Source organism: Chelonia mydas, chromosome 1, assembly GCF_015237465.2.
Source record: "Chelonia mydas isolate rCheMyd1 chromosome 1, rCheMyd1.pri.v2, whole genome shotgun sequence".
NCBI classification, from domain to species: Eukaryota; Metazoa; Chordata; order Testudines; family Cheloniidae; genus Chelonia; species Chelonia mydas.
The window spans coordinates 81,970,620-81,997,770 of NC_057849.1; positions in this window are offsets into that span (position 1 = coordinate 81,970,620).

Consider the following 27,151-nt stretch of genomic DNA (forward strand, 5'->3'; position numbering starts at 1 on the left):
CATCCCATGCCTCAGTCATGGTCCCATGCCTAACATTCCCAGGTCCACTATAAGGGACTAAAAACAATTGAAAAATAAAATCTCTCCATCAGTCCTATGAGAGAATGTGCAGACTAAGGGACAAATGGGGCGTGAATATGTGGATGGCAAAGCAAGGTGGCCACATAACAGTGTTTAGCCCACTGGGCCATCTTCAGTCCATGAATTATGCTTTTCCGGGGCATGGGTAAAAATCCTCCCCATAAAAAAACAAAAAGCAAGGGAATGTGGTAGGAAGAGAGCCTGAGACATAAGCCCTTGTATCAGAGGCCTGATATAAGGCAGGACATACTCACAAAATCTGGTAAAATAGGGTTAATATTGCAAAAATACATATTCCTAAGAAGTGCTAAGCACAAAGTACTCACTCAAACACATTCCGATATCAAGTGGTACCAGAACATCCCGATATCAAGAATGGTAAAAAACATTCCCCAAGGATAACAGGAACACACTGACTCTTCCTAAAAGATAAGGTCAGGATGACAGTACATAATAAAAATGTTTTAATCTTACCAAGATGTACAAGGTGATGGATAATAACTAGTCACGTCAGGGGGCGGTAACTAACTGTGTCAGAGGCAATACTAACTTGTTTGTATCAGGGTATAAAGATGTATCTCAGAGCGAGTATCTTTGTCCAGCCGAGGGGGAAATGGAAAGTCTCGCCATTCACTGAGCTGCGTCCATTGTCACGGGCATACATGTCTTAGTGTCCTTGTAGAGTCTGCCAGGTGCTATTATTGTGTTTCATTGACAATAAACCTGGCCGGGCACCTTCACACCTTAACAAATCTTGTGGTCATTGGGCAGTTCACTTGAGGTCTGCTGTGCCAGTTTTCTGCACAGAGTTGGGACGGCACACAGGGAGAACACACACGAAGCCGAACATCTGATGGCAGATGTCAATTTTTTTTTTTACTCTTGATTCCATTTGATCACTCTTGGTTGTGTACTGTACTACTGATATCAGCAACATGTTAATGGCTCAGATCAAATTCTTAGAGTTAAGGTTTGTCCTTGGAGTAGTTCTTATTCTTCTGTAATATTCTTTCTTCACTTCTTCATTGACTTCTTTATGTTGTAACTCTGACAGTTCCCTGATTCCAAGGTATTTAAAGGGGCCATGCTGAGAGATATATTGGATAGTATCTCAGTTAACTTGTATGACATCTGATTGCACCAGTTTATCCCTTTTTACAGATGCTGATGCACATTTAGCCAACCAGACTACTAGGTTTATATCTTCACCAAACTTTTCTACACGTCATCAAGCTCTATATCTCTCCTTTTGTGGCAGTCCATATAGTTTCAGATCATCCACGTATAGCATATGGCTAACTGGTTGTTCCTCTTTCCAGATATAACCACAATTTATCTCATGGAACATTCATGTCAGCAGTAGTATTGCTACCATGAACAGAACTGGTGATAAGGAATCCTCTTGAAACATTTCTCTTTTCATTTGGACCTCATCAATAAAAGTCTTTTCCCAGTAGAGCTGAGTATTCCAGTTAACTATAGATTGCTGCAGGAAGGAAATGATCTTTGGATGAATCTTGTGCATTTTCGGTGTCTTGTTCATCCACAAATGTGGGAAGCTGTCATATGCTTTTTGGTCGTCTATTCACACCATCTCCACATTCTTCTTTTTGCATCTGCTGTGGTCATCCTGTTCAGCCTGTGGTAGTCTCATGTCCCTTTCGTGTTTACTGTGCAGCCTTTTTTGCTCAGAAGGCAGCATTCCATTGTGAGCTAGCACTCTCCAGATCTTCTTTGCCAGAATTACCATTAGAAGTTTCCACATAGTTGGGATGATTGATCTATAATTTCTAGTATCACTCCAGCCTTCTTTCTTTTTTTGTATGAGGGCGATTCTCCCTGTCACCATCCATCTTGGACACCTGTTCTTCAGACATTTTTTAAGCTGTCCAGGTAAACAATCATGAATATCATGGAGTCACAGTCTCGGTGCTCTGGAACTGCTCTGAATAAAGCTCAGCCAGGACTCTGGTGCAACATGTCTCACCTCAGGGCATGCCTTCACCAGGGCAAGAAGACTGTTCAGCTTTGGCGCTTCCTGGGTCCAACCCCAGAGTCAGCGCCCTGTTCATCCCATGAGCTTCCCTCAGCGAGTCCACCTGGACAGGACATCTGGATGGGAAGCCTTACATGTCCACAAAGGGGCCATGCACCCCAACTTCAAAGTCAGAAGTGACTCTCAGCCAGCAGTGTAAAATGGAAGGGATTATTAGTCATCGGGAATACAGCATAGAACAAATCTTTTTAGCTCACAAATCAGGAACATTCAGTAAAGTCCATCTTGGGGGGGACCCAGAACCCCAGGGCCCTGGCCCTCCCCTATGAGTCCAAGCCAGGAGACTGACTCACTTCCGACTGCCTGGCCTCCGTCACGCCCATTGCCTTCCATCCTTTGTCTTGTTCCCGGGAAAAAGGATCACCTGGTCACCACCCCTCTCCTTTCTCCAACTTGTTGTAGCCAGATGGCTCCTGGGATGAGGCCCCCCTGACCATTACTTGCCAGGTTATAGAGTGTTTTGGCCACTATCTATGTGCAGGCAGCTAGAGGCAGCCACACCTGCCCGCTAGGGTCTCTGTAACAATCACACACCCTTAGCCCACAAACTAGATAGTTGAGTAATACATAGGGGAAACTGAGGCACACACCATATTCAGAGAAAACATTAAGAACATTCCCACTTCGTCACAGTTACACATTTTAGTCAGAACCCATGCACAATCTGGTCCGGGTGCTTTCCAATTTTTCATTCCTCTCAGGATCTCATCTATTTCTTTCTTTGCTATCCCTGTGTATTTCTCTATGGTGTATTTTTAAACTTTCTCTTACATTTCCTCCCCTCCTTTACAATGTTCATAATAATTATTGATTTGCCTGGAATCGCTGCATTGGGTTGGGTTGGCAAGCTATACCCTGCTGGATGCCAATATTTCTAGGCCTTGCGGGGGGGTTATTATTATTTATTTAACAGGAAAACAAGCACCTAAAGGCCACAACCAGGATGAGTTCCACTGTGCGAGGTGCTCTATTAACATATAATAAATGACAGTCACTTCTCCAAAGAACTTGTAATCTAAAGAAGCAAGACGCTACAAGTCCATGCGATCTACAAGTGCACCAAGGTGGGGTAGGGAGACAAGTTGTAATGAAATAAAGATTTGTAGGTGCTCAATTCTAGCCAGTTAATAGTAGTAAGCACAGCTGTCCACCTGCTTAGCCACTGCCAGATTGTACTTCACTGTATGCATGAAGGAAGAGGTGAGTTTTGGGGAGAGATTTGACAGAGGAGAGAGTGGTGACTTTAAGGATTTTGGCTGGGATCTTTTCCCATTCATTGGAGCAGCATGGAAGCAAAGCATGCAAGTGCTTCTCAGAGAAGCGAAGAATTGGGTGACCAAGGTTGGCATCACTGGAGTGAAGGCAAGGGTTGACTTTGCAATAAAATAACAGGTCTGGATTATAGGTTGTGGCTAAATTGTGGAGGGCTTTGAGAGTGAGAACAATAAGTCTGTGCTCTCTATATTGGAAGATGGGGAGCCAGTGGAGGGATTTAAAGAGTGCGGTAATGTAGTCTGAGTATCAAGTCAAAAAATAATTTTAGTAGTTGCCTTTCAAATGGATTTGAGGTAGTAAGATTGCAGGGATCGAGAACAGAGAGGCACTTGCTCTCTTGGTTATTAAAACTGTCCCATCATAGTAGTGGATAGACAACTATTGCTTTAACTTTTGCCTTGCAAGAATCAAATGATGGTCAAGTGTGCCTTTGGAAAATTGAAAGGCAAATGAAGATGTCTTTTGAAGCTCAATGATATTAAATATGTTTCTGATTATGCTCTTACAGGGTGCATTCCCCACAGCCTTTCTGAAAACAAAGGAGAGCTTTTCCAAAGAGAATGGGCTTTGAAAACAAACAATAGTGTCTTACTTCAACCTCACATTGCTGTGATGGGTGAAGACTGCTCTGCTACCAGTATAAAAAATAGAGCTGACCAGAAAATAGAACTTCTGTTCCTCAGAACATTTTGAGATTTCAGAAAAAGTGATCATCTTGATTGTGGATGGAAAGTAAAACCCTTGACATTTTTTGTGGGACAATTTTTTAAAAAAAATCAATTTTAGGAGAGTGAAAACAAATTTTGCGGCTTATCAGCTGTGTACCTGGAAAGTTCTTGACAATTTCACCTTTTCCTGCAGAAAGAACCCTTAGGTGGACAGATGGAGCACCATCATTTTCATTTTCCTGATGGAATGTCTTCTTTTCTTTTTGAGAAACTGAAAATTTCCTGCATATGTAAAGGGCCCTTTCTGTAAAAAAAAAAAAGGGAATGTAATGTGTGTGACACTCTGTACCCCAAAGTAGCACCCTGGAGTTCCCATATTCACCATTGTCATATGACTATGGTATGTTTTGTATAATGAATGCCTTGTGAGGTATTGTTTTAAAAGTCTTGATCAGTTGAACCTTAAAGTCTTGTTCAAATGTATGTACTATCATTGTATGTGAAGTATGAAGTATTGCTATATGTGTTACTGAAATATGTTGTGAGGTTGGGAGATGCCCACAACTGGCCTTTCAGTACTGACAAAGGAGCAACTGTCACTCACCAGACAGGCATTGATGGACCATCAAGAAGAATCCACTCTCCCAGAGGCTTCTCAGAGAGGGCACGTTTGCGATGGGGGCTGCCTAAGACCCACATCACAGCAAAGATCTCTCCAGCAGCTGGAGAAAAAGTATAAGTAAGGGTCGAAGACATCACCACCTGGCCTCTCTCCTCTCCCATCTCAACACCTGGAAGATCATCTGGAAAACAAAGACTTGGAACTGTAGAGATTGGTCCCAGGTTGGGAGGGGAATCCAGCCTGTGTATTGAGAACTGTGAGCTGCCTGTAACATCTATTAGAGTGAGAGACTGCTTGTTTCAAATTTTGCTTAGTCTGTAGAATTTAGACTGCAAATTTATTTTTATTTCTGAAGTAACCAACTTTGATCTCTAAGACTGCTACTTATAATCACTTAAAATCTATCTTCCTGTAGTTAATAAATCTGCTTTATATTTTACCTAAAACAGTGTGGTTTTTATTGAAGTGCTTGGGGACTCTCAGCTCAGATTACAAAGGCTGGTGCATGTCCACTTTCCTTTGTTGAGGTAATTAATTAATGAGCTAGCACTGTCCAAGGGAGTCTTGAGCAGTGTAAGATGGTATATTTCTGGGATGCAAAACATGGGGCTGAGGGGTGATTGGTTGGTGCCTCTCTCTGTATGATTCATGAGTGGCTCAAGGAGCATTCGTGCAATTTGGTTGCTTGTGGGGCTCCACATGCTGATGGCTTCATGATCATAAAACCTGGATGGGGTTTCACCGCTTGTCACTTGCATAGCATTGTGTGAGACAGCCCAGCCTGGAGAGTTAAGGGGACACAGCCGTCCCACCATTCCAGGGATCCCATCACAAAGTGTTGCTAGCACAACTACAAGGGAGATGGGAGAAGAAAGGGATGATCTGAATGCAACTATGAACTTTCACAGGTAGGCATTGAAAACAATGCCTAATTGAATGAAATTTTTAACATGCTTCTGTTTGGAGACACCTGTGTTAAATAGTTTTAATTGTTTGTTATATGGAATTCAGTTAAAATTAGTTTGCGCAACCAATTGCTCATGATTTTCATTGTGTATCCAAACTCACTGCACAATCTTTATTCAACCAAACTTTATCTGTCATACACACATTAAGAAAAAGGGTCAAAACTGGGGGCATGAGACAAAAAGATGAAGCCAGAGTGGAACAGAGGTCTGCTTCTACCCAAACACAATAATATACAGACATAGAATCATAGAAATGTAGGGCTGGAAGGGATCTTGACAGGCTGTCTAGATCATCCTTCCTCTCCCCCGCAGCAGTGCTGAGGCAGGACCAAGTATACCTAGATCATCCCTGACAGGTGTTTGTCTAACTTGTTCTTTAAAACCATCTCCCTTAGTAACCTTTTCCAGTGCTTAATTATCCTTATAGTTAGAAAGGTTTTTTTCTAATATTTAACCTAAATCTCCAATGCTACAAATGAAGCTGATTACTTTTTGTCCATCCTCAGTGGACATGGTGAACGATTACTTACCATCCTTTTATATATCTGAAGTCTGTTATGTTCCCATCAGTCTTTTTTTCTAGGCTAACTATGCCCAGTTCTTTCAAACTTTCTTCCAGGTCAGGTTTTTCTAAACTTTTCATTATTTTTGTTGCTCTCCTCTGGACTTTCTCCAATATGTCCACATCTTCCTTAAAGTGTGGTGCCCAAAACTGTAGCTGAGGCCTCACCAGTGCCAAGTAGAGTGGAATGATTACCCCTTGTGTCTTACGTACATAGGTGCTGGAACCAGGGCGTGGGGGTTCTGCCATACCTCCTGGCTTGAAGTGGTTTGTTTCCATTATACACAGGGTTTACAGCTTGGTTCAATGGTTCTCAGAACCCACAGTATACAAATTGTTCCAGCACCCTGGCTTACATACAACATCCCTGTTAATACATCCAGAATGATATTTGCCTTTTCTTTAACAGCATCACACGGTTGACTCTTATGCACTTTGTGCCATACATCTGCCTACCCAGAAGTTTTTGGATAGTTCTGTTGTTTGTTCTTGAAATGCCCCATCCAGCTCCTCCCTACCCTCCTAGGGTAGGATAGGTAGTAGACTCATATCCCTACTATGACATTGCTCCTGTTCTTTTCACCTTTCTATTTTCACCCAGAGACTTTCAGCTGGCCTGCCTTTCACTTCCTTCTGGACCTCAGAACAAGTGAATATATTCTTGATATAGAAGGGACGATCTCCTCTGTATGTATTGTGACAAAGTTCCTCCTCTACCTTGGTGGGTCTTGTGCTTATTGGCGGATTTGCTCACTTTGGAGCTTCACGGCAGCCCTTAGTTTGGCCGTTTTTCTGAACCCACAGTCCAGGTCAACTCCTCCTGTGTTTGACCAGGAGTTGGGAGGTTTGGGGGGAACCCGGGCCTGCCCTCTACTCCGGGTTCCAGCCCAGGGCCCTGTGGAATGCAGCTGTCTAGATTGCCTCCTGGAACAGCTGTGCGACAGCTACAACTCCCTGGGCTACTTCTCCATGGCCTCCTCCCAACACCTTCTTTATTCTCACCATAGGACCTTCCTCCTGGTGTCTGATAATGCTTGTACTCCAACAGTCCGCGTTCTCACTCTCAGCTCCTAGTGCCTCTTGCTCCCAGCTCCTCACACACGCCACAAACTGAAGTGAGCTCCGTTTTAAACTCAGGTGCCCTGATTAGCTTGCCTTTATTGATTCTAGCAGCTTCTTGATTGGCTGCAGGTGTTCTAATCAGCCTGTCTATCTTAATTGTCTCCAGAAGGTTCCTGATTGTTCTGGAACCTTCCCTGTTACCTTACCCAGGGAAAAGGGACCTACTTAACCTGGGGCTAATATATCTGCCTTCTATTACTCTCCTGTATTCCTGGATCCAAATAAGATTACTCTCCTGTAGCCATCTGACCTGACCCTATCATAGTGTATATATATATATATATATATATATATATATATATATATATATATATATATATATATATATATCTTCTTACTATATGTTCCATTCTATGCATCTGATGAAGTGGGCTGTAAGCCCACGAAAGCTTATGCTCTAATAAACTAAGCTCATTTTGTTACATATTTAATCATATCAGAACAGCTGCACCACAGCAGGAAGTAAGGCATGAGTTTCCACTTTTTAATTTGCCCTGTGTCTGATCTACCCAACATTCACTTAAGAGAGCTAATGCCATTTTTTCTTGGCTCTTGAATGCATTGGAGGAGGCAAGCTCATGGAAATAACAGAACAGGGGAATAAGGTTCAAAATTAATTAACGTATCTATCTTTTTCAAATAGGTTGAGTGTTTTATTAGTGATATTTGCTATTGTTTGTTGTTGTTACTATTATTATAACAATCAAGACTTATTACATTGTTGTGAAGTTAAACAAACAGTATACGATACTGTTCGGATTACAGATCTTCTATGCACTGGTACCCAGATGCTTTCTCCTACTGCCTTTCATGTACATTAAAATGTTGCTATCAAAACTGGAATCCCTTGTGGTTTGATGGAAATAACTGAATAGTTAAAGGACTGAGTATCGGGACAGTTTGGGTGTGAAGTGGCTAGGAAATGTGATCTTTTGTGGCTTGAGCATCCTCCAGAATTAAGTTTCTATGACTGTGTAAGACTTTTTTCCCCAGGGATTAGTGAAACTGAGCCACATCTGCATGGTGCCACAAGATCAAAAAGTGATCGCAAATGGAATTGTGAAAAATTTTGTAAACCCAATGTTATTTAATATTTTAACCCCTGTTTTCTCAGTAATAAAATGCAATCTTATTATGTTTGGTCTGGAACATAATCCACAGTGGTTCCACAAAACCTAGTTTAAAATGTTCACCTGGTCTGCTGCTTCCACAGTTTTGTTAATAATTTCAGGCTTGGTTAAACTTTTTTAAAACAACTAAGCACGTTCCTTGTGGTTTTGTTTTCTCTTTAACAGGAAGGGGCTTAGTTTGATTTCTCATAGGGCCCACTGATGTTAATAGGAGTCATGTGGTCTATTAAACCCCAGTTTTCAAGAAGAGAATATAGCATACCTCTTCATTTTGACTGACTAATTTCAATACCCTCCCAACTGTGCGCCATAGACTGCCTTTGATCCTCCGCAGACTTCAAACTGATACAGATCAAAGGCAACCCTAAACAAATATATAAGACATGATGGGGGAAAAGGTAGTTGACCAAACTGCACGCACCTGTCGGATGGCAGAATTTGAACACTTCCTCCTCCCCCCCCCCCCCCCCGGCTTACTTTTTAAACACTCATCTGCATTCTTTTATTTTAAAATTAGGTGAAATTAGAAACTGTAGCCCGGGGACAGTCTAAAAGATGACTTAGTGGATGCTAATATCATTCACCTGTTTGAGTTTAGGTCTAAAAGGAAGGCAAAGTGGAAGCTAGCTGTCAGAGTTGAGAAATATCTGGTATACATAAAGTTCTGGGCCTACTGCTCCCAGAGAGGGAACATTTGTGAATCTCTAAAACCTGCAAAGTGACAGAGCTAACCCTCAATCAAGAGGCAACCTGGAGGAAGGAAGGTCTAAAGGGTAGGTAATAGAAGGAAGACCAGGGTACTTGAGTCACACACACATTCTACTCTGTGTAAATGGAGAAAGAAGGAAATTTTTTCTCTCCTGAAGATATTTAAGTAGCATTTGGGGAAAATTTGCATTCATGATAATAATATAACCCACTCTCCATTAATATAGTGCTTTTTATTTTAAATCTCAAAGCACTTTAACAACAGCAATTAATTAAGCCCGCCAACACCATTGTAAGGAAAGGCAGTATTATCATAGACATTGTTCAGCTGGGTAAAATGAGATATAGGGAGGTGAACTGGTTCAAGGCCACATAAAAAATCAGTGGCAGAACCAGGAATAGAATCTAGGAGACATGAGTGTCAGTATACCACTCTGACCATTGAACACATTCCCTCCTGGGCTGTACTATTGGTTTTCTATCTTTCCTATACAAATTTCCTATTTTGTTATGTTCCTTGGGGTTTTTTTGACATAACTACTATTGTATATACATAAATTAAACTTTTCCCTCCTGCATAGTTACATATAGATAATGCAGTGTTTTCTCTGCTTCATTGAGTACTTCCCTAGTGATCTATGAAGTGCTGGTGAATCCTGTGGTATTGGCCCTTTCTCAAAGACCCTGAACACCTGTGGAAACTGCTAGGGGGGGGGGGGGAAATAGAGAGACAGAGAGAGGCTAACAGCCACTATTGAAGTTACAGCTATGAGAGAAACAAAAGAAACAGGAGTTGTCTTTAGAGACCTGAGCCACCACCGGGTGCCAATGAAAGCCACCCCCGCAAAGCAGAGCTGCCGATCAGGGTGCAGCCAGGAGCTACCAGTAGAATGAGAGTCAAAAGGAGCTATTAGTGGGAGAGGACTCAGAGTATGTCTGCACTGCAGTGTAAGCGCAGGGTCTCTGGGTCTTAAGTCCACAGACCGTGTTTCTAAACCCACACTTGAGCATCCACACTGATTAGTGACCCTGGGTTTACAATTTCTGGACTCAATTCTCACATCCATACTTATGTGTCCACACTGCACTATGCAGCCCCTAGTCAAACCAGCCTGTCCCAGGTCTCTTAGCACCCTCCCCAGCTCTAGATGCTCTAGCTCTAGATTCATGGTGCACCATAGGAAAATTTGATTATCCACGCCACAGCACTTTCTCAGAAGTTATCCCAGCTTGCCAACACATCCACCCAGCCATCTTTTGGGTTTCCACTTCCCCGGCTGCCGGAGCCAGCAACATGGATGCAGCACTGTTTGAAGAACCCATCCTGCTTGCACTTTCACTCCTGTTTGAGGAAACAGGCAGAGCATTCTGTGGATATTTTAGTGGTGTTTTTAACCTACCACAGATACCTCAAGGGGGAGGAGACTCAAGCTGAGTGCTGCTTCTCACAATTCTCAGTATAACTACTGATGCCCCTTTTGTAGATCAGCACTTCTGGAGCAGGGCCACAAGCACAGACAGGTGGGATCACATCGATATGCAGATCTGAGATGACCAGCAGGGGCTCCAGAACTTTCACACAAAGGGAGCAACATGTCTGGAGCTTCGTGAACAGCTTGCACCCACTCTCCAGCATCAGGATACACATATGATGGAGGCCAGGCCGGTCCAGAAGTGGGTTGCTATAACCATCTGGAAAGTGGCTACTCCTGTCTGCTACAGGTCCGTTGCTAACCAGTCTGGTGTTGGCAAGTCGATTGTGGGGCCTGTGAAAGCAGAGATTTCTGAAGCAATCAGGTGTACAATTTATCCAAAGGTGATGGCCATAAACATTTTCCCTAAAATAGCTGCTAGTTTTCAGAGAATGGGGTTTCCAAAGTGTGCTGAAGCCATTGATGGGACTCATGTGCTCATAGTTTGCCCTCCTCAAGGAGCACATGAGCACATAAACTGCAAAGGGTACTACTCCATTATTAAGCAGGCCCTTGTTGACCACAGAGCCTGATTCACGGATGCCAATATATGCTGTCCTGGAAAAGTGCATGATGCCAGGGTTTTCTGTCAATCACAGGTCAATTCATGGATAGGCTGGGACACTATTCCCACCAAATGACATTGTTATGAATGGAGTAACTGTCTCCACTGTTATTCTAGGGGAACCCATGTACCTCTTTTTGCCTTGACTTATGAAACTTATGACTTATGAAACCATACCTCAAACTCAGAGGCTCTGACAAAAGAAGGTTTAATTTACAATCTTAGTAGGTGTAGAATCATGGCTGAATGTGTGTTTGGCAGATTGAAATCCCACTAGCGTTGTTTACAGAAACATTTGGATTCCAGCCTTATCAGTGCTGTCCTCTTTATTGTCGCTTGCTGTGCTCTTCACAATGTTTGTGAAGCCAAAGGAGAGCCATTGTACAGTGTGGACTCATGACAGTAATGGATTGCTGGACATAAGAACATAAGAATGAACCTACTGGGTCAGATCAAAAGTCCATCTAGCCCAGTATCCTGTCTTCCGACAGTGGCCAGTGCAAGGTGCACCAGAGGGAATGAACAGAACAGGTAATCATCAAGTGATCACCCAGTTTTGAGAGATCCTTTTGTAGCTCTTTGCAGTCTGCCTGGGTCTTAACTATCTTTAGTAATTTTGTATCACACACCAGCACACACAGCCGGAAAGTGTCCCTGTCAAAAATGGAGCATGATGCATAGTTGCACCAGAAATCAGGGATGCTTTCTGCACCCACATGGACTGATAGACAAGCCAGCTGCCATGAAATTCCAAAACAGAGATAAAATAAAGTGAATAACACAAACAGTGAACAGTAAAACCAGTCCAAAACAAATAACAATGCGTATAAAACTCCCCTACCTCTAAGTGTCCCCTGCTCCCTGTTCTCCTTTGCCCTACTAGTGCGTTTTGAACACACCTGGCACTCCTGCACCGGAGTGGAGGACTGCACAGGGTGCACTTGCCCAATTCAGCTAGTATACATTCCTTGTTGCCTGGACCACTCAACCATAGAATTGTCCAACGAATTCCTGGTCTGCAGGACAGGGTAGCATGGAGGGGACTCAGAACCTGGGGCTGGAGCAGGAGGTGCAAGTGGAACAGGAACTTTCGTGGCCATGAATGTAAGCAGCCTCTCAAACAAGTGCTTCTGCCTCATTCTATCTTCCTTCCTCAAGCAATGTTCCTGCTCAAAGAACTGTGCTGCCCAGCTTCCCTTGCACTCTGCAGCCTCTCTCTGTCTTTCACCTTGACATCCATCCTTCTACCTCTGGGACTTTAGGTTGTTGGCTAGCCCTGTCCAGGATGCCAACAATAAGGTTGTTGGAGACAAACTTCTTGGACTGCATCGGGACAGTGCGACCCCACCTCCAGGTTCCTGCTGGACTCTGACTGGTCTGTGGAGGTAGCAGGGCCTGACCTCAGGAATGAAACAGTCCATTATTGTCTCACTATTTCAGAAAATAGTGACATCATCATCATAGTGACATATGACATCATCAGCAGACATGTCTTTTGTCCAAGCCCCCAAAATGATCTTTTGTATAACTGTGCTTCAATGTATTCTGAGGTCGACATATTAGCTCCTTGGACACCACTGAGAATTCAGCCCAGCGTAAAGTCTTCACACATAATGGTAAGGTAAAATTTACAAAATTCATTTAATGATATATCTTTTAAAATTCCAATCCATTTTAGCCCTTGTGGGGAGGAGGAACTCCCACCTGGAGTTCCTACTATGGGAAATGGTTACAGCTATCAGACCCCAGGCCTGGTCGAAAATTCATGGGGAAATCACAGGATGTTGTGTTGGCTTCCACATGGATTACTGCCTCCCTGTAAGCTGCTGAAAGCTCTCTGCATTCATGCAGTTACCCTGCTGCAACTATGGCTTATGCCACAGTCTGCATGGATTAGGACTATCTATGGACTACCTGCAAAGACCCCCGACAATATGGAACCTTAAGATGGCATACATGGACTATATATGTACCACAGGGACTACCTGAACTCACAACAGGGAATGCATCACCAGCATTCTCTTTGCTCCCACCCCACAAGCGTGCATCTGTAACAAAGAACTACAAAGCACGTCCGCCCCGCCCACTCCGCCACCCATCCCCAGCACATTTCTGGACTTCATACAACTCTCTGGTGTATTTTGGACAGTTAATTCATCACCTGGGAACTACATTCCCCCAACGCACCACAGTACCGTTTATGGGTGGCTCAGGATACTCTGGCATGGCTGTTTTGTACGGTGCAGTGTACTGTCATTGCAGCCAATGGAAGACTCTTATTTTGAACACCCCAATGCATCTGTGTAACTGCGTGACAGTATATAATAAAAATTTCATCACAACTGCTTGTTTAACTGTTATTTGCGCTTACCAGTACCGATTTTGAATGCCACATTGGGGATAATTGGGGTTGGGGGTAAGAGACACCAAAGCACTGGTTTGCAATCTGCAACTTGTAATAAAAATTTCATTGGATCATATGCCAGAAATCCCTCCCCATTTGTACATTAATAACAACAAACACAGATGCAAAAACTTAGCAGGCTCCAGCGCTACTTCTGCTTCTTCTGTTTCTGCTGCCAGTTCCATGGTGGTCTGCTCCCCGGAGGGGTCACCAAACAACTCCTCCAAGTATGGATCCAGGATGTACTGTAGCTGCTCTGGCAGCAAAGCCTCCTCAGGGACTGGGCATGAGCACCACAGTCACTTTGTGAGCCTGATCCGGCGACTGTTGGCTCCCCTCTGGTGCTACCTTAGATTCGGAGGTTAGACGGTTACACTCCCTGCTGATCAGACAGTCATAAATGGCTATGGGCTCAGTGCTTGGCACTGTTCCCAGCGTCCGATTAAAAGTCCTCGTAAATGCGACAGGATGATGGAGAGTTTCCAGAGGTGTGGTTCTCTTCTCTGGCTTTCCAGCTGTCAGTCTGGAGCCACTTGATCTGCTCTCTGCACTGGCCACCGGTCCGTTGAATCCCCAACACTGCCAGCTTATCCAAAATGTTTCTTGGTACACATTGTAATTTCTGGTACTCTTCCTGTAGTCAAACATCTTATTCATCTTGCACCAGAGGCTTACCAGAATCTGACTGTGGTCCTGTGGACCAGGTAGCTTGAGGTGATCTAAAGGAAAAATGGTTCAGAACATATAACTACTAGAATACTGTTAGGATCAGCTTGCTGCATTCTTTAGAGTGTATTATTTACTGACAATTTTTTGTCTAATGTTTTCTGAAAACATCACAAGACTTTTTAAGTGTTGGAGTGAGTTGAGGGGCCATAAATCACTCTAAAACAGTGGTTCTCAGCCTTTTTAAATCATGCCCCACCTTGTCATTTTTTTTTCCAACTTGGAGCCACCATACACACCAACACCCTAAAATCTGGCCTGGCTGCCCCGCTTTCATGACAGGGGTCAGTCAGGCCAAATCTGAGTGAGTGGCTAAACCGCCATAGACAAGCTGACAAGCCTCGCTAATTGAGAACCACTGCTAAAATTATGGCTCAAAGATTAGAAAAAGGAAAAGGTATAGAAATCAGGGTTTGTAGCTACCCATGTACTATCCCTGTTTTTTAAGTGACCATCGCTGCATGGATGCTGCTGTAGGATTGCAGTGTACAGCACTGTAAGGTGCTACCAAACCAGCATTCCCCTCTCATTTATTCGGTCCTACCTCTACTGAAGTCAATAGCAAAATTGCCTGCAGTGAGAGTAGGACTGAACCCTTCTATTGGTAGTAGCATTTTATACCCACTTTGCACAAGTGTAAATGACTGTACAAGTTGCAAAGAAGTGGAGAATCAGGCCTGCAAGTGTTTTATTCAAAGAAACACGAAACCTGGGCTTTTGCAGGCTTTGGTTAAGTTAAAAACAAACTCTGGGCTGCATTCTGGTCAGTGTAACTGCTGATTTCAGAAGAGCGACTCTGGGTATGTCTACACTGCAATGAAAAAGCTGAAGTTGGCCCATGCCAACTGACTCAGGCTCGCGGGGCTCGGGCTGTGGGGCTTTTTCATTGCAGTGGAGGCTTCCGGGCTCAGGCTGCAACCTGAGCTCTAGGACCCTCCCACTTTGCAGGGGCCTAGCGGCTGGGCTTGCTTGAGCCCGAGTCCAGAAGTCTACACTGCAAGGAAACAGTTCCACAGCCTGAGCCCCGTGAGCCCACGTCAGCTGGCATGGTCCAGCTGCGGGTTTTTTATTGCAGCGTAGACATACTCTCAGAGGGCACTATCCTGACTCTGTTAAGGTCAATGGGAGTTTTGCCATTGATTTCAGTAGGGTGAGGATTTCACCCTGAATATACAGTGGTGCAATGGAGATCAGAATCTAGCCCTATAATTTTGAGAGCTAGCTATTAAACAAATGGGATTAGTGTTAACCCTAAGTGTGCTCCATGTTTCTGGATATCAAGGAAAGGTCTGAAAAAGAACATAAGGACAAGAAATATGTGCTATGAAAGCTTAGAATGCAAAGAATTTTAAGGGGATGCTGAGGTGGTGATAATCTGGGACAGTTTATAAATGACTATAATCAATGTATTGCAACGGAATCAAATTAGCCAATGGAATACAGAGCAACCTACATACCAAGGGCCTGATTCTCCTCTCACTGCCACTGGTATAAGTTAGGAGTAGCTCCACTGAAGCCAAAGGAATACACTAGTGTGCAACTGGTTGTAGTGGGAGGAGAATCAGGTCCATCTGTGCATCATCAAGGTTCAGGGCTATGCCAATATTAAAGAAAATCAGTTGCATTACTAAAGACCATTCAGCAAATAGCAGGCTCCATAACGCCTCACTGGGACTTCAGTTCAGAAAAAGGAGACATCAAAGCAGAGCTCAAGTGGGACTTTCTTAAGGATATTTCTTAATTCAAACAAGAGCTTTCCTTGCTCTCACAGGAATAATTATACTGTTTCATTCCCCTCAGTTGCCAAGTACAGCCCAAATTTTTGAGTAGTCATGCCCGGGCTCCTCAACAGCAATTTCTGTTTTAATAAAGTAAAGCATGCCACCCTTTCCACTGCCGAAATCCTAAACATCCTTTGGAAATATAGCTAGCTCATTTAGTCCTCCTCAGAAAAATATTTAATATGTGTACCATTTACAATCCAATAAGAAGGGGGGATGGGTAGCGTTCAAGCCTTTCATACAGAAATCCCATGTAGGAAATGTAATTGTGGTGCACTGTGATAATCACTGAGACTGATCAGGGTTAGCTCTCTGGTGCTCTGGTGCCATAGTATGTGTGGAATGGAAAGTAACTATCTAGTGATCAATTACACTATAGATGGCTTAGGGCAGTGGATGGTTTTATGTGGACATATAATTTTACATATAACTAAGTAAGTTGATGGAAATTTCATTACAGTAAAATATATGTGGATGTATATAAAGAGTTTTAAAATCACATGCCATTAGATTCAGCTATATAATTAGATATATATTATACAATTGAAAAAGTGAACATTTTGACTCTTGATCAGAAGATCTTTTTTAGGTTTTTCCCAGTTTGAAAATGCACAGTATAGTGTCACGTAAAGCTTTTAAAAAATACCCAAAACTGATCTTCTTAAAGCCAAGCAGAAAAAAACAGAACACAAACACACAACTTCTTTTTTCTCTCTTCAGATTGCATACTGCCTTTTAAAAGAAGCACAAGGGAAATATTTTAAGTAAAGATTTGTGGGTGATGGGAAATCTCTAGGCTGAATACACTCTCACTTGGGACTCTAGCCACTGTATCTATAATCCATATCTTGGGACAGTTGTGGCCTAGTACATTAGTCTGGAGCTTGGTAATTTGGAGACCTGGATTCTTGTCCTGATTTTGCCCTTGTCTTTGACCTTGGGCAATTCATTTAATCTCTTTGTGACCTAGTATTTCCGTCTCTAAAATGGAGATGATGATTTGTACCCAGCTTTGTAAAATACAGTGGATAAAAAGTGCTATTGGGATGTATATTATTATGTAGATTTCTCTTTAATTGATGCAATTACACCTGTCCATAATGTAGATGAGCTAACAATTTACATTTACATGAAACACTACAAGGAATCCAGTTGGCCTGTTGCCAATTCTGACACACTTGCCACCTACAGATCTTCCTATTCAGATTATAACTTCGCACTCCAGGCTTCTCCTGGTAAAGGGAACTATGTAAATAGATAGGTCTTGTGGCCTGACCCGAAAGTTTTAAAAAACAACAAAACAACAACCTGATGGCCCTCAAACCAAGCAAGTTCCATAACTGAGTCCCGTACCTTGAGAGCACACTGCCCCCAATCCCTTAAAGGATACATCCAAGGACTGAGAACTAGAACATGCCAGCTAGTCTCATCTGTTGGGACAGGACATTGTTGCTTGATCTATTGATTGTGCATTAACTCTATTGATCGGTTAGAAATCCCAGTTAACACTCCATAGTTTGACAGGGTCTCATCCCACTAACAACTCCAGAATCATTAGAGTTATTATTAGTTTGGGAACCCCAACGTGCAAGGAGCAACAATCACAGTTAGGGAAACCCTTTTGCATATGCAATGGTTTTATTAACACCGTTAGCAAAATCACAAACACTCCAACCGAGCATCTGAGCATCCATATAATCACACCATCCTTTGCAAAAAGACTCAAAGTGTTAGTCATCATCCTCATCAACATCGTCCCCACCATCATCATCACCAGTGGCCATCATCCTGGCATATCCCAAGGCACACTGGCCTGGATACAGGTTTTGTGATATGTTTTGCTGATAACCACTATACCTAATGCATATTCAGTAGGGGTTCCAGCCCCCTTTACTTACCAGTATTTCCTCACCCTACTAATATTAGGGTGCCCTTCTCTCCTAGGTTACTAGGTCTTTTACTTCAAACTTATCAACATATACGTCAGTTAGTTACCATGGCATTATTGTGGTTGGACATCTCCTGATGTTCCTTATTTAAAAATATCTAAAGTTGACATCAACTGGCATCTTGTGGTTAACTGTTAGCAATTTAGTCATACTTTTTTATTACAGCCTTCTATCTTGTGATATCTTATGATCGAGGGTTACTGCTGGTTAACTGCTTATGCTAAGGCCTTATGTCTTCATTAGTTTTGCTAAACTATTGTCTTACAGGCCTTGAGACTTGTAGGCTTATTGCATTACTGCCTTACCTTATACCTATATTTTATCTAGCACAGCAGTTCACAAACTGTGGTTCGGGACCCTGAAGTGGGTTGTGACCCTGTTTTAATGGGGTTGCCAGGTCTGGCGATAGACTTGCTGGGGCCCTGGGCCAAAGCTGAATCCTGAGCCCCACTGCCCGGAGCTGAAGCCCAAGCCCCACCACCAGGGGCTGAAGCTGAAGCCTGAGCCCCACTGCCCAAGGTGGCAGGGCTCAGGCTTTGGCTTCAGCCCTGAGCAGCAGGTTCAGGTTACAGGCTCCCCTCCCAGGACTGAAGCCATTGGGCTTTGCCCTCCTCCCCCAAGCTGGGTTGGCAGGACTCGGATGGGCTCAGGCTTTGCTTCCGCCTCCTGAGTCATGTAGTAATTTTTATTGTCAGAAGGGGGTCACAGTGCAATGAAGTTTGAGAAACTCTGACCTAGCAAATACCTACACCTATAGGTTTCAACATGAAGAGCTTTTTCAGATACAAAGAACTATATGGTTACTGAAGGCTTGCAAAATAGGTACTAAAAGTGAACTATTTAAAATAAGATTGCATTAAATATCACATTAAAGTGGTTCCAACCCAACATTTTGATCTTCTGTTCAGTGTAAAATCCTGGCACCAGAAAATGTTTCCTTGCGGGGGGATAACCTGTAGGCTCTACATTGAAGAAAATGATTGCAGGAGGGATTCAAGCAGAGAGAGTGGGCTAGGTCCTCAGCTGTTGTATATTGCCATAGCTCAGTGGTTTTCAACTTTTTTTCATTTGCAGACCCCTAAAAATTTTTAAATGGAGGTGCAGTCCCCTCAAGGGTCCATGGACCCAGGTTAAGAAACACTGCCCTCGCTCAATTGATGAGTATGGCCCAGAGAGGTTCTGGTCCAGGTTATGTTTAATTGAACATGGAGACATCATAGCTAATCAATTTAAATTTGGTGGATGCACCAGAGCCTGCAGCACTTCTAAGATAAACCATATTCAAACTTTTAATCTACCCATTAGCTTTCTACTTTGCAATTACCCCTTTATGATGTTTGAGTTTTGACTAAGCTTCTTTTTAACTGACCAGCAGCCTCGAGCAGTGATCTGTGGGAAGGACATTTAACGAAGGAAGAGAGTACAAACAGATACAAAGCATGCCTATATCTTACGCTTCTAGGCCTAAAATCAACTTGTAAAGTATTTTCCGGAAATTCAGGAAAATATTGCAATAAGTCCATGATTTAGAGGTACATTAGAATGGATATAGAAAACATGATTTAGTCCGGGTGCATCAGTGACAGCACAATACTGCCTGTCTACACTCTTGTGTTTTACTGAGTATTTTTCCCCCCTCAGTTTTAAAACTTTGTATTTTTTTAAGATGCAATGAGGAAGCAAGCACAACTCTCAGGTGTTCATCTGCATAGTTCCGGGGCAAATATGCCTAGGACATTAATTGGATGCATTGGTGCCAAAGGAGCAGAGAACTTGGTGCTACATTCAGGCTAATACAAATGATTGTAGCTGATATTTTATTTTGGGGCTTTTGAATAACTTTGGGGGGAAATTGAAATGGCTTTTTTGGTGGTCACTACATCTACAGAGGCAACCACAGTCAATATCTAGTAGAGCACCCAGCATTACCTGTATGTTCTAGTCACGTTGCCTTTTCTGCACATCGATGTTAGTTCTACAGGACTACTGTAAAGAGAGTGTCTCTGGGGCACTTCCCTAGCTGGGGTGGAGCCCCTGGCCACACCTGGTTACCACCAACTGGGCTGCCTAGTTCAGGCCCACTCTCTTAGTCCTTGCAGTGGCCCCCGCCCTTGCAAACCCGTTTACTTTGTATTGCAGGTGAGGGGGGAAGCAAAAAGTTCAGACACAGAGAGCAAGCCCCTCCCAGGGCCAACAAGAAAGAAAGAAAGAAAGAAAGAAAGAAAGAAAGAAAGATCAGCTGCACCACCTAACTTCAGGAGTGCCTGGGTAACAGCTTTACTGGCATTCTTATGACCAGGTCGCTAAGTCAAACTCTCCCTTCTGGGCTTGTCCCTAAGTCCACAGACCTGGGCTGGGAGGTCATGGGCATGTCTCTGGCCTGGGGTTCCTTGACTACTCCAGGGAGCCACTTCTTTCTCAGAGTTTCCCCCTTGCTGAGTGTAGCTTCCTCCTTTTAAAGCCATGTCCGATTGGCAAGGCTGGGTGGGGAGGGCTACCTTAGCACACACAGCCTCCCTAGCCCCTTTCCTGTCAGTGCAGGATTTATACACCCTGTCACAAGCACAAAACGTAATGAGAGCAGAATACCATAACCTGCTCCTAAACTCACATTCATTCAAAGAAAATAAGAAAAATCATCTTTGGACACGCTTTGTTTTAAACATTGGCATGTAAAATACAAAAGTAGCTTCCTCTGTGTGGTGTGTTTTTTCTGGCAGAATTTCTCTTTTTTTCCCAGTAATATAGAAGTGATATTTTGCAGTATTTTAGCTTCTGATCTGGGCTGGAACCAAGAAAGGCAGCGGTGAACAGAAATTAAAAACAGAGGTGAAACAAAATTAACTAACTTTTTTTTAAAGTTCCGAGTCATACTGATTTGAAAAGGAAGATTAGGTTCTGTTTTTATTTTATATGAATGAACAGCTTCAAATATCCTTTATTTATTTTTATAGATGAGGCTGATGGTTAGAACTGGTTGGTTTTTGTTGTCAAAACTTTTTTTATATATAAAAAATGACTTTTCAACCAAAGTTTGGATGAATTTTTCTGTTACTTTGATTAAAAACAGAAAGTGAATGTCTACCATTTTAGGGGTTTTATTTTTCAATTAAAAAAAGAGAGAAAAAAATAATTCCCACCATTTTTTTCTGTTTTTATTGAAAATACAAAATGAACACATTCAATTTGTTAAAAACATCCCATGAATAATTGCCATTTTTGACCAGCTGTAATGATGGTATTTGTAGTTCCTATACCACGATTACAGCCATGATCACTGGACAACTGTGCAGCCATAGGCACACTCCCTCAAGAATAACATGGGATTAATGCTGAATCCTGACTGAGAAAACTGGTGGCACTGTTAAGCAACATAAATAGGCATCTCTCCATCCAGTGAATGAGCTATTCAAAAATATTGTTGCAGAAAGAAAGTAATCTCTTACTAGTCAGATGTATCTCAAGTGTACTGGGCATGATTTCCAGTTTCACAAAGCACATTAGTATTTCTTTTGGCCCCCAACTAGTGTCTGCACATACAAAACAAGCACGTCTTATTACTATGGTCCTCCTTGCAGCATATACAGGTCTCTCACTGCAAGGGAAGTTGTAGCACTCATAAGGGAATGTGAGGGTTAGATTTACCTGTCCCCTCTCTCCCTTAAAGGATTGAAGGTCTGCTGAGGGGTCAAAGGGGAAAGCTTTGCTTGCAGCTGCAGATTTGTGTGCGTGCTCTAAGCTGTGAGCAGTGAAGGAGCTTGTGCAAGCTGTATTTGTTTCAATGTTAAAGTAGCGTTGTAGCCTTCTGACTAAATTATTTGCAAACTCTGCCCCTTTGTAATGACAGATCCTTTTGGGGAAACCAAATTTGAAAACAAAGTAATTGAAGATCTTGTCTGCCACAATTTTGCCTGACTTTTTGGTGGTAGGGTAGGCTTGGACAAATCTAGTGAAGCGACCCAGTATCACTAAAATGAATTCATATCCTCCTCTACTGCTGTCTAGATACAAGAATTATATTGATACAAACTTAAATAGTTCTCTTGTAACCATGTTAGTTAGTAAAGTTCTGGTAGGCTGGTGAGGGGTTTTTTTGCTTGATGCAAGAACATACTATAGCGACATAATGTTCAATATCCCTCTTCATCTGTGGCCAATAAAACCAATCTCTTGCAAGACTGATTACTCACTATGCTCCTAAATGTCCCATCTATTCATGTAGCTCTTGATATAGTTTTCTTTTGTATTTTTCAGGTAATACCAGTTGATTTTGCAACTTGCTTTTCCCATAAAGTATTCCTCCTGGATCCATAAGAAGAAACATTTCATCCATGTCAGGAGAATTGAAAACGTTGTTGATCCTGTAAACTTGGAAACTTGCTGATCAGACTGATATGGCATTCATACCAGCCATAGGAACAAATGAATGCCAAAATCAGCACAAGAGATCACCAGAAAAATCCACTGACAGGCATCCGACTAGAGAGAGAAGAGCCCCACGGACACTGACATATTGGGGACACCTACTTATCAGTGTCTAAATCCAACTGTTGGACTAGTGAATGCACCTGGGGTTTATCTTAATGTTTGCCACATGCCCTACCAAGTGCCTATTCCTGTATCTTATCCTGCAGTCTATCCACAACATATGTAATATTGGTAAATGAAGTGGTAGTGACTTATGGTATGGACATTGCTCTAAATGAAGTGTTTTATAGTTCTGGTTAGTTTATTATGTTAATTTAGCACATTTTCTAGACAGCTTGCCATATGCCCAGTGACTTGGAGTAACATGGTTATACCATTTATCAAAGACTCAGTTGAGAATGACAGTTATGAATTTTACTCATGGACAACTGCTAACAAGCCTAATGGATGGGCTGTATATTATATTTTGATAATAAAAATGTTGGGACAACATTACATTAATGAGCACTCAGATGGAAATGTCAGGGTTAGATTTGCCTGTGCCCTGCGCTTTTAACGATTGGAGGTCTGCTGACAGGTCACATGGGGTAGCTCTGTTTGCAACAGCAGAGTTGTGTGTGCTCAGAAAGGACTGAGCAGAATGGGACTTGTGCAGACTCTATTTGTTTTGTGGGGGATCTTTGTACTAAGTTTAACAAAACTCCATTTTAAAAATTGTCCCTGGTCTGGGAGTGCAAGAGAGGACCGGAGGACATTCCATAATTGGACATAATACAGCGTAATATCTGGCAAGGGAAGACCGGATGTACTCAACTCAGTGTATCTCATAGTACTATCTGTTCCCATTTAGTACAAGACCAAACAATCTCTAATTAGGAAGGAAGATAAATTGCTTCACTCCTACCCATTTACTGGAATGGATAGATGTCTTTACTATAGGAATTTGATAAAGGAATATTAAAAATGACCAACATTTCTCCAACCCCCTCCCCCACAAAATGTATGAAATGAAAAACGCTCCATCACTGCAATAATAATGGAGAGATTTTGACACCAGTCAGGAAATTTTGGGTTTCCTGGGAACAGTCACTCTAATCCCATGTGTGTGTTATTATAGATCCTTTCATTATGGGCTATTTTGTGCCTCTGTGGAAGTGCAGAGCACCCCCAGAACTCCCCCAGCACACTAGCTGCTGCACCCACTGAAAAGGAGCAGCATATTCCTCTTATCACCCTTTACCTCACCCCTGCTCCCGCACCGCCAGCCAACTAGCAAAGCTGACTGGTACGTGGGGAAGAAAGCAGAGCCATGGCACTGTCTCCTCCCCCCCGCTCCCCCCCCCCACCCCGGCAAGGCACTATGCACCCTCCCTTCCCCAACCTACTCCAGGCAGCATCTCAGTAGCAACCCTTCATGCTACCAAGTGAAGTGGCTGTAATTCTGCCCAACCTTTCAATATACCGGGCAAGGGGACAGTGGGCCTCTCCCTGCCCCCACTGCCTGGCTGTCTAAATGCTGGGCAGAATCTAACGCTACCTGGCCATACAACAGTGGGCAATTTGATATGCTATTCAGTAACTAATGCAATACAGTGGAAAGGAAGACTTTCATTTTTCCTATGTTGCTCTTTCAGTACATCTGTGTAAACCATTGGAATGATGTATGGTGGATCTGTGGTTTAACTGAATACTTTCTATAAACTTAGAGGCACGAGTCATCGTCCAACTCCAGGCCATCATTTTTGGAGGTAAAATAGTCTGGTTACCAAATATGCAACACGCTGCTGATGAAAAGGACCAATGGACAGCAAGGATACACATCACAGGGCAGAATCTGTCTCTAATTTTCTGTTGGATGGAATACATTTTGGGTAATAGGTATTTTGACATCAATTTCTCTCTAATCAAATGCCTCGCACATATATTCCTGGAATCTGAGGGCCAGTGAGGAAGAACCAAGGCCTAGACTTTAAAAGTATTTAGGTATTGCTCTGCTGAGCACTGCAAGGCCTAGGTGATTTAGAGGTACTCCAAAGCCCATTTCTGTTTCCAGGATTTTGGACTGGGAGGGGCATACTGAGAGGTGATGTTTGTCAATGCAGTGGGGTAGTTTCAATTTTATTTTCTTGGGTGCGAGGGATAACTTTTATTTCCTCTTCAGGCATATTTGGCTCCGATGGGAGAAGCCCTCCTGTCAACGTAGCACTGTCTACACCAGAGGTTAGGTCAGTATAACTGTGTCGCTTGGGGGGGGGGCATGTTTTTCATACCCCTGAGCAATGTAGTTATACTGACATAAGTTACTAGTGTAGACCAAGCTTTGGATAGATACTTTTAACATGTCATAGCAATCTAAACAAATAATTTTCACATACTGTGTGTGATTTGCCACACTTACACACATTTCAAACAACCTCAGCCTGATTCTCCATCTTTTCCTCCTGGTGGTCATATACACCAATACCAAGGGAGTGTAAAGTATGTGTAAAACTGTCTGCAAAATCAGAGTGACAGTGTTTTACATGTATTTTACATTTACTTTGCACAGATGTACTACAGAAGGTGTAAGGGAGCAGAGAATCAGGCCTCATCTATGTGATTCCTAGGACCTAAGTTGTTTTTTTCTTTAAGATAGAGGCTGAAGGTCTTTATTTCTTTCCTCATCATTTTGAAATCACTCCCCCTCAGTCTTTTAAAATATGAACTCCACTTTGTGATTTCTGTGATCTTGGGATTGGCAGCTCTTTGCCTAACATATTAAGACCATGAAAAGGCTATGAAACTCCTGCAGATGTCAGCTCCTTCATTTATATAAGTCACAAGCTGCAGTCTTGGAAAACATGCTGATGCCAGAGAGCAAGAGAGATTAAAGGAGCTCTAAAAAAAATGATTAACTGGAACAGAATTTGGTGGTGGCACATGTACGGGCGCATATGGGGATGTAAAAAATATTTTTTTAAGGTGAAAAAAACTTTAGTAAAAATACATCCTATCTATTTGTTAGTATTAGAAGCTATACTACGTCAGAACCATCAGATTTCTGTTAATTTTTAAAGCTAAAAAATCTTCCTTGTGAAGTATGGCAAACAAAAGGATGAGTAAGAAACAATATGCATTCATCTTTTTGAACAGTGTTCACATTTTGATGGAATATTTGTCTTGTCAAAATTAGTGTCAGTAGTTTTGAGTCCCTTCATACATCAGTTATGAATACAAAATGATCCTGCTTTCAGTGAAGCTGCTGAGAATTTTGACATCGACTTCAGTGGGAACAGGATTGGGCTCCAAATTCTATTTTCAAAAGACGAGATGGATATGAAAATGTACACATGAGGGGTCAGGGGAAATGAAGTTGTTGGTTTATACAGATACAGTTTGTCTTAACCAGTAAAGAGATGATTTGTGGTATCATCTGACCTCATTTTCTCCCCAGCAAGGATTAACAAAGTGTTCTGAATAGTGCTAAGACTTTACATGTGCATTTGCTTGAAGTAGCTTCAGTGTAACTGAGCACCCCAGGAGGTCTGTAAACTTGTTAAAATATTAAGAAAGACATAATTGTTAAAAGGGCAGTTCTTACATGAACTCCCAGGTGGAATATGAAAAATCTCCTAAGGGTTCAAGGTAACACTGTTGCATTGAAGTCTGATGTTGCTCAGTTCATTTAGAAAATACTATAAACTACTTTACTATGGGAATTTGGTAAAGGAATCTTTCATTAATAGGAAATATTTGACTGTACACTGCAAATAAAGTGATGTTTACATAATTTGGTAAGATGTTTCAAAGATTCAATATCCTTCTGCTGTGGCTTAATGTAAGTACTATATCAAGCATGCCATTTTTAATAACATGAACATTTCATAATTAAGTAATTCAATTGTGGAAAATATGCTTATATTATCAACAGATACACCATTTGAATATACTCTTATTCCTGATATTTTTGTGTGAAGCAAAAGCTCAGATATCCATGATGTATATTTGCACTCAAAACATGCCCACAGTTGCGTGTGGCACAGGAATTAACTTAGGTCAAAGTCCCAAATTCTATGGAACTTATGAAACTGCAGTTTTTAGCTGTAACAAACAGACGTATTTATATGTAAACATCCTCGTTTTCAGTTGTGCTCTGACAATAAAGTAGGATACAGCTTCATTTCAAATATTTCCTCCCTGTTACAAAATGTTTCTGAATCAAAATTAGCAAGTGTATCAAACCAAATGACTGTTACCTTTTTATAACTCCTTAATTAGTACATCAAAATTTTCTTCCCATTACCTTTTTTCTAGTTGTAGGACTGTTGTGAACTCCACACCACCTGCCCCAAACGTGAAATCAGAGCACCGGGAAGCAGAGATGTGTGAGCCACACAGGGTACTTACAAACTTAATCCATAGTTTGGTTCATAGGGGTTGGCCATAAACCAAATCTTTCACTTTTGTGTTACAGTTACAGGTTACAGTTTAACAAACTCAGACCTGCAAGGGACTATCCGGGGAAATTCAGACATCCAAGGCAACTCCTTGGCCAAACCACCCCTCCCACGGTGCAGCATGTAGCTTGAACAGAGACCCTCTCACAGAGTACACCATGGGAGTCTCATGACTATGGGTGTCACGCGGGCGATGTA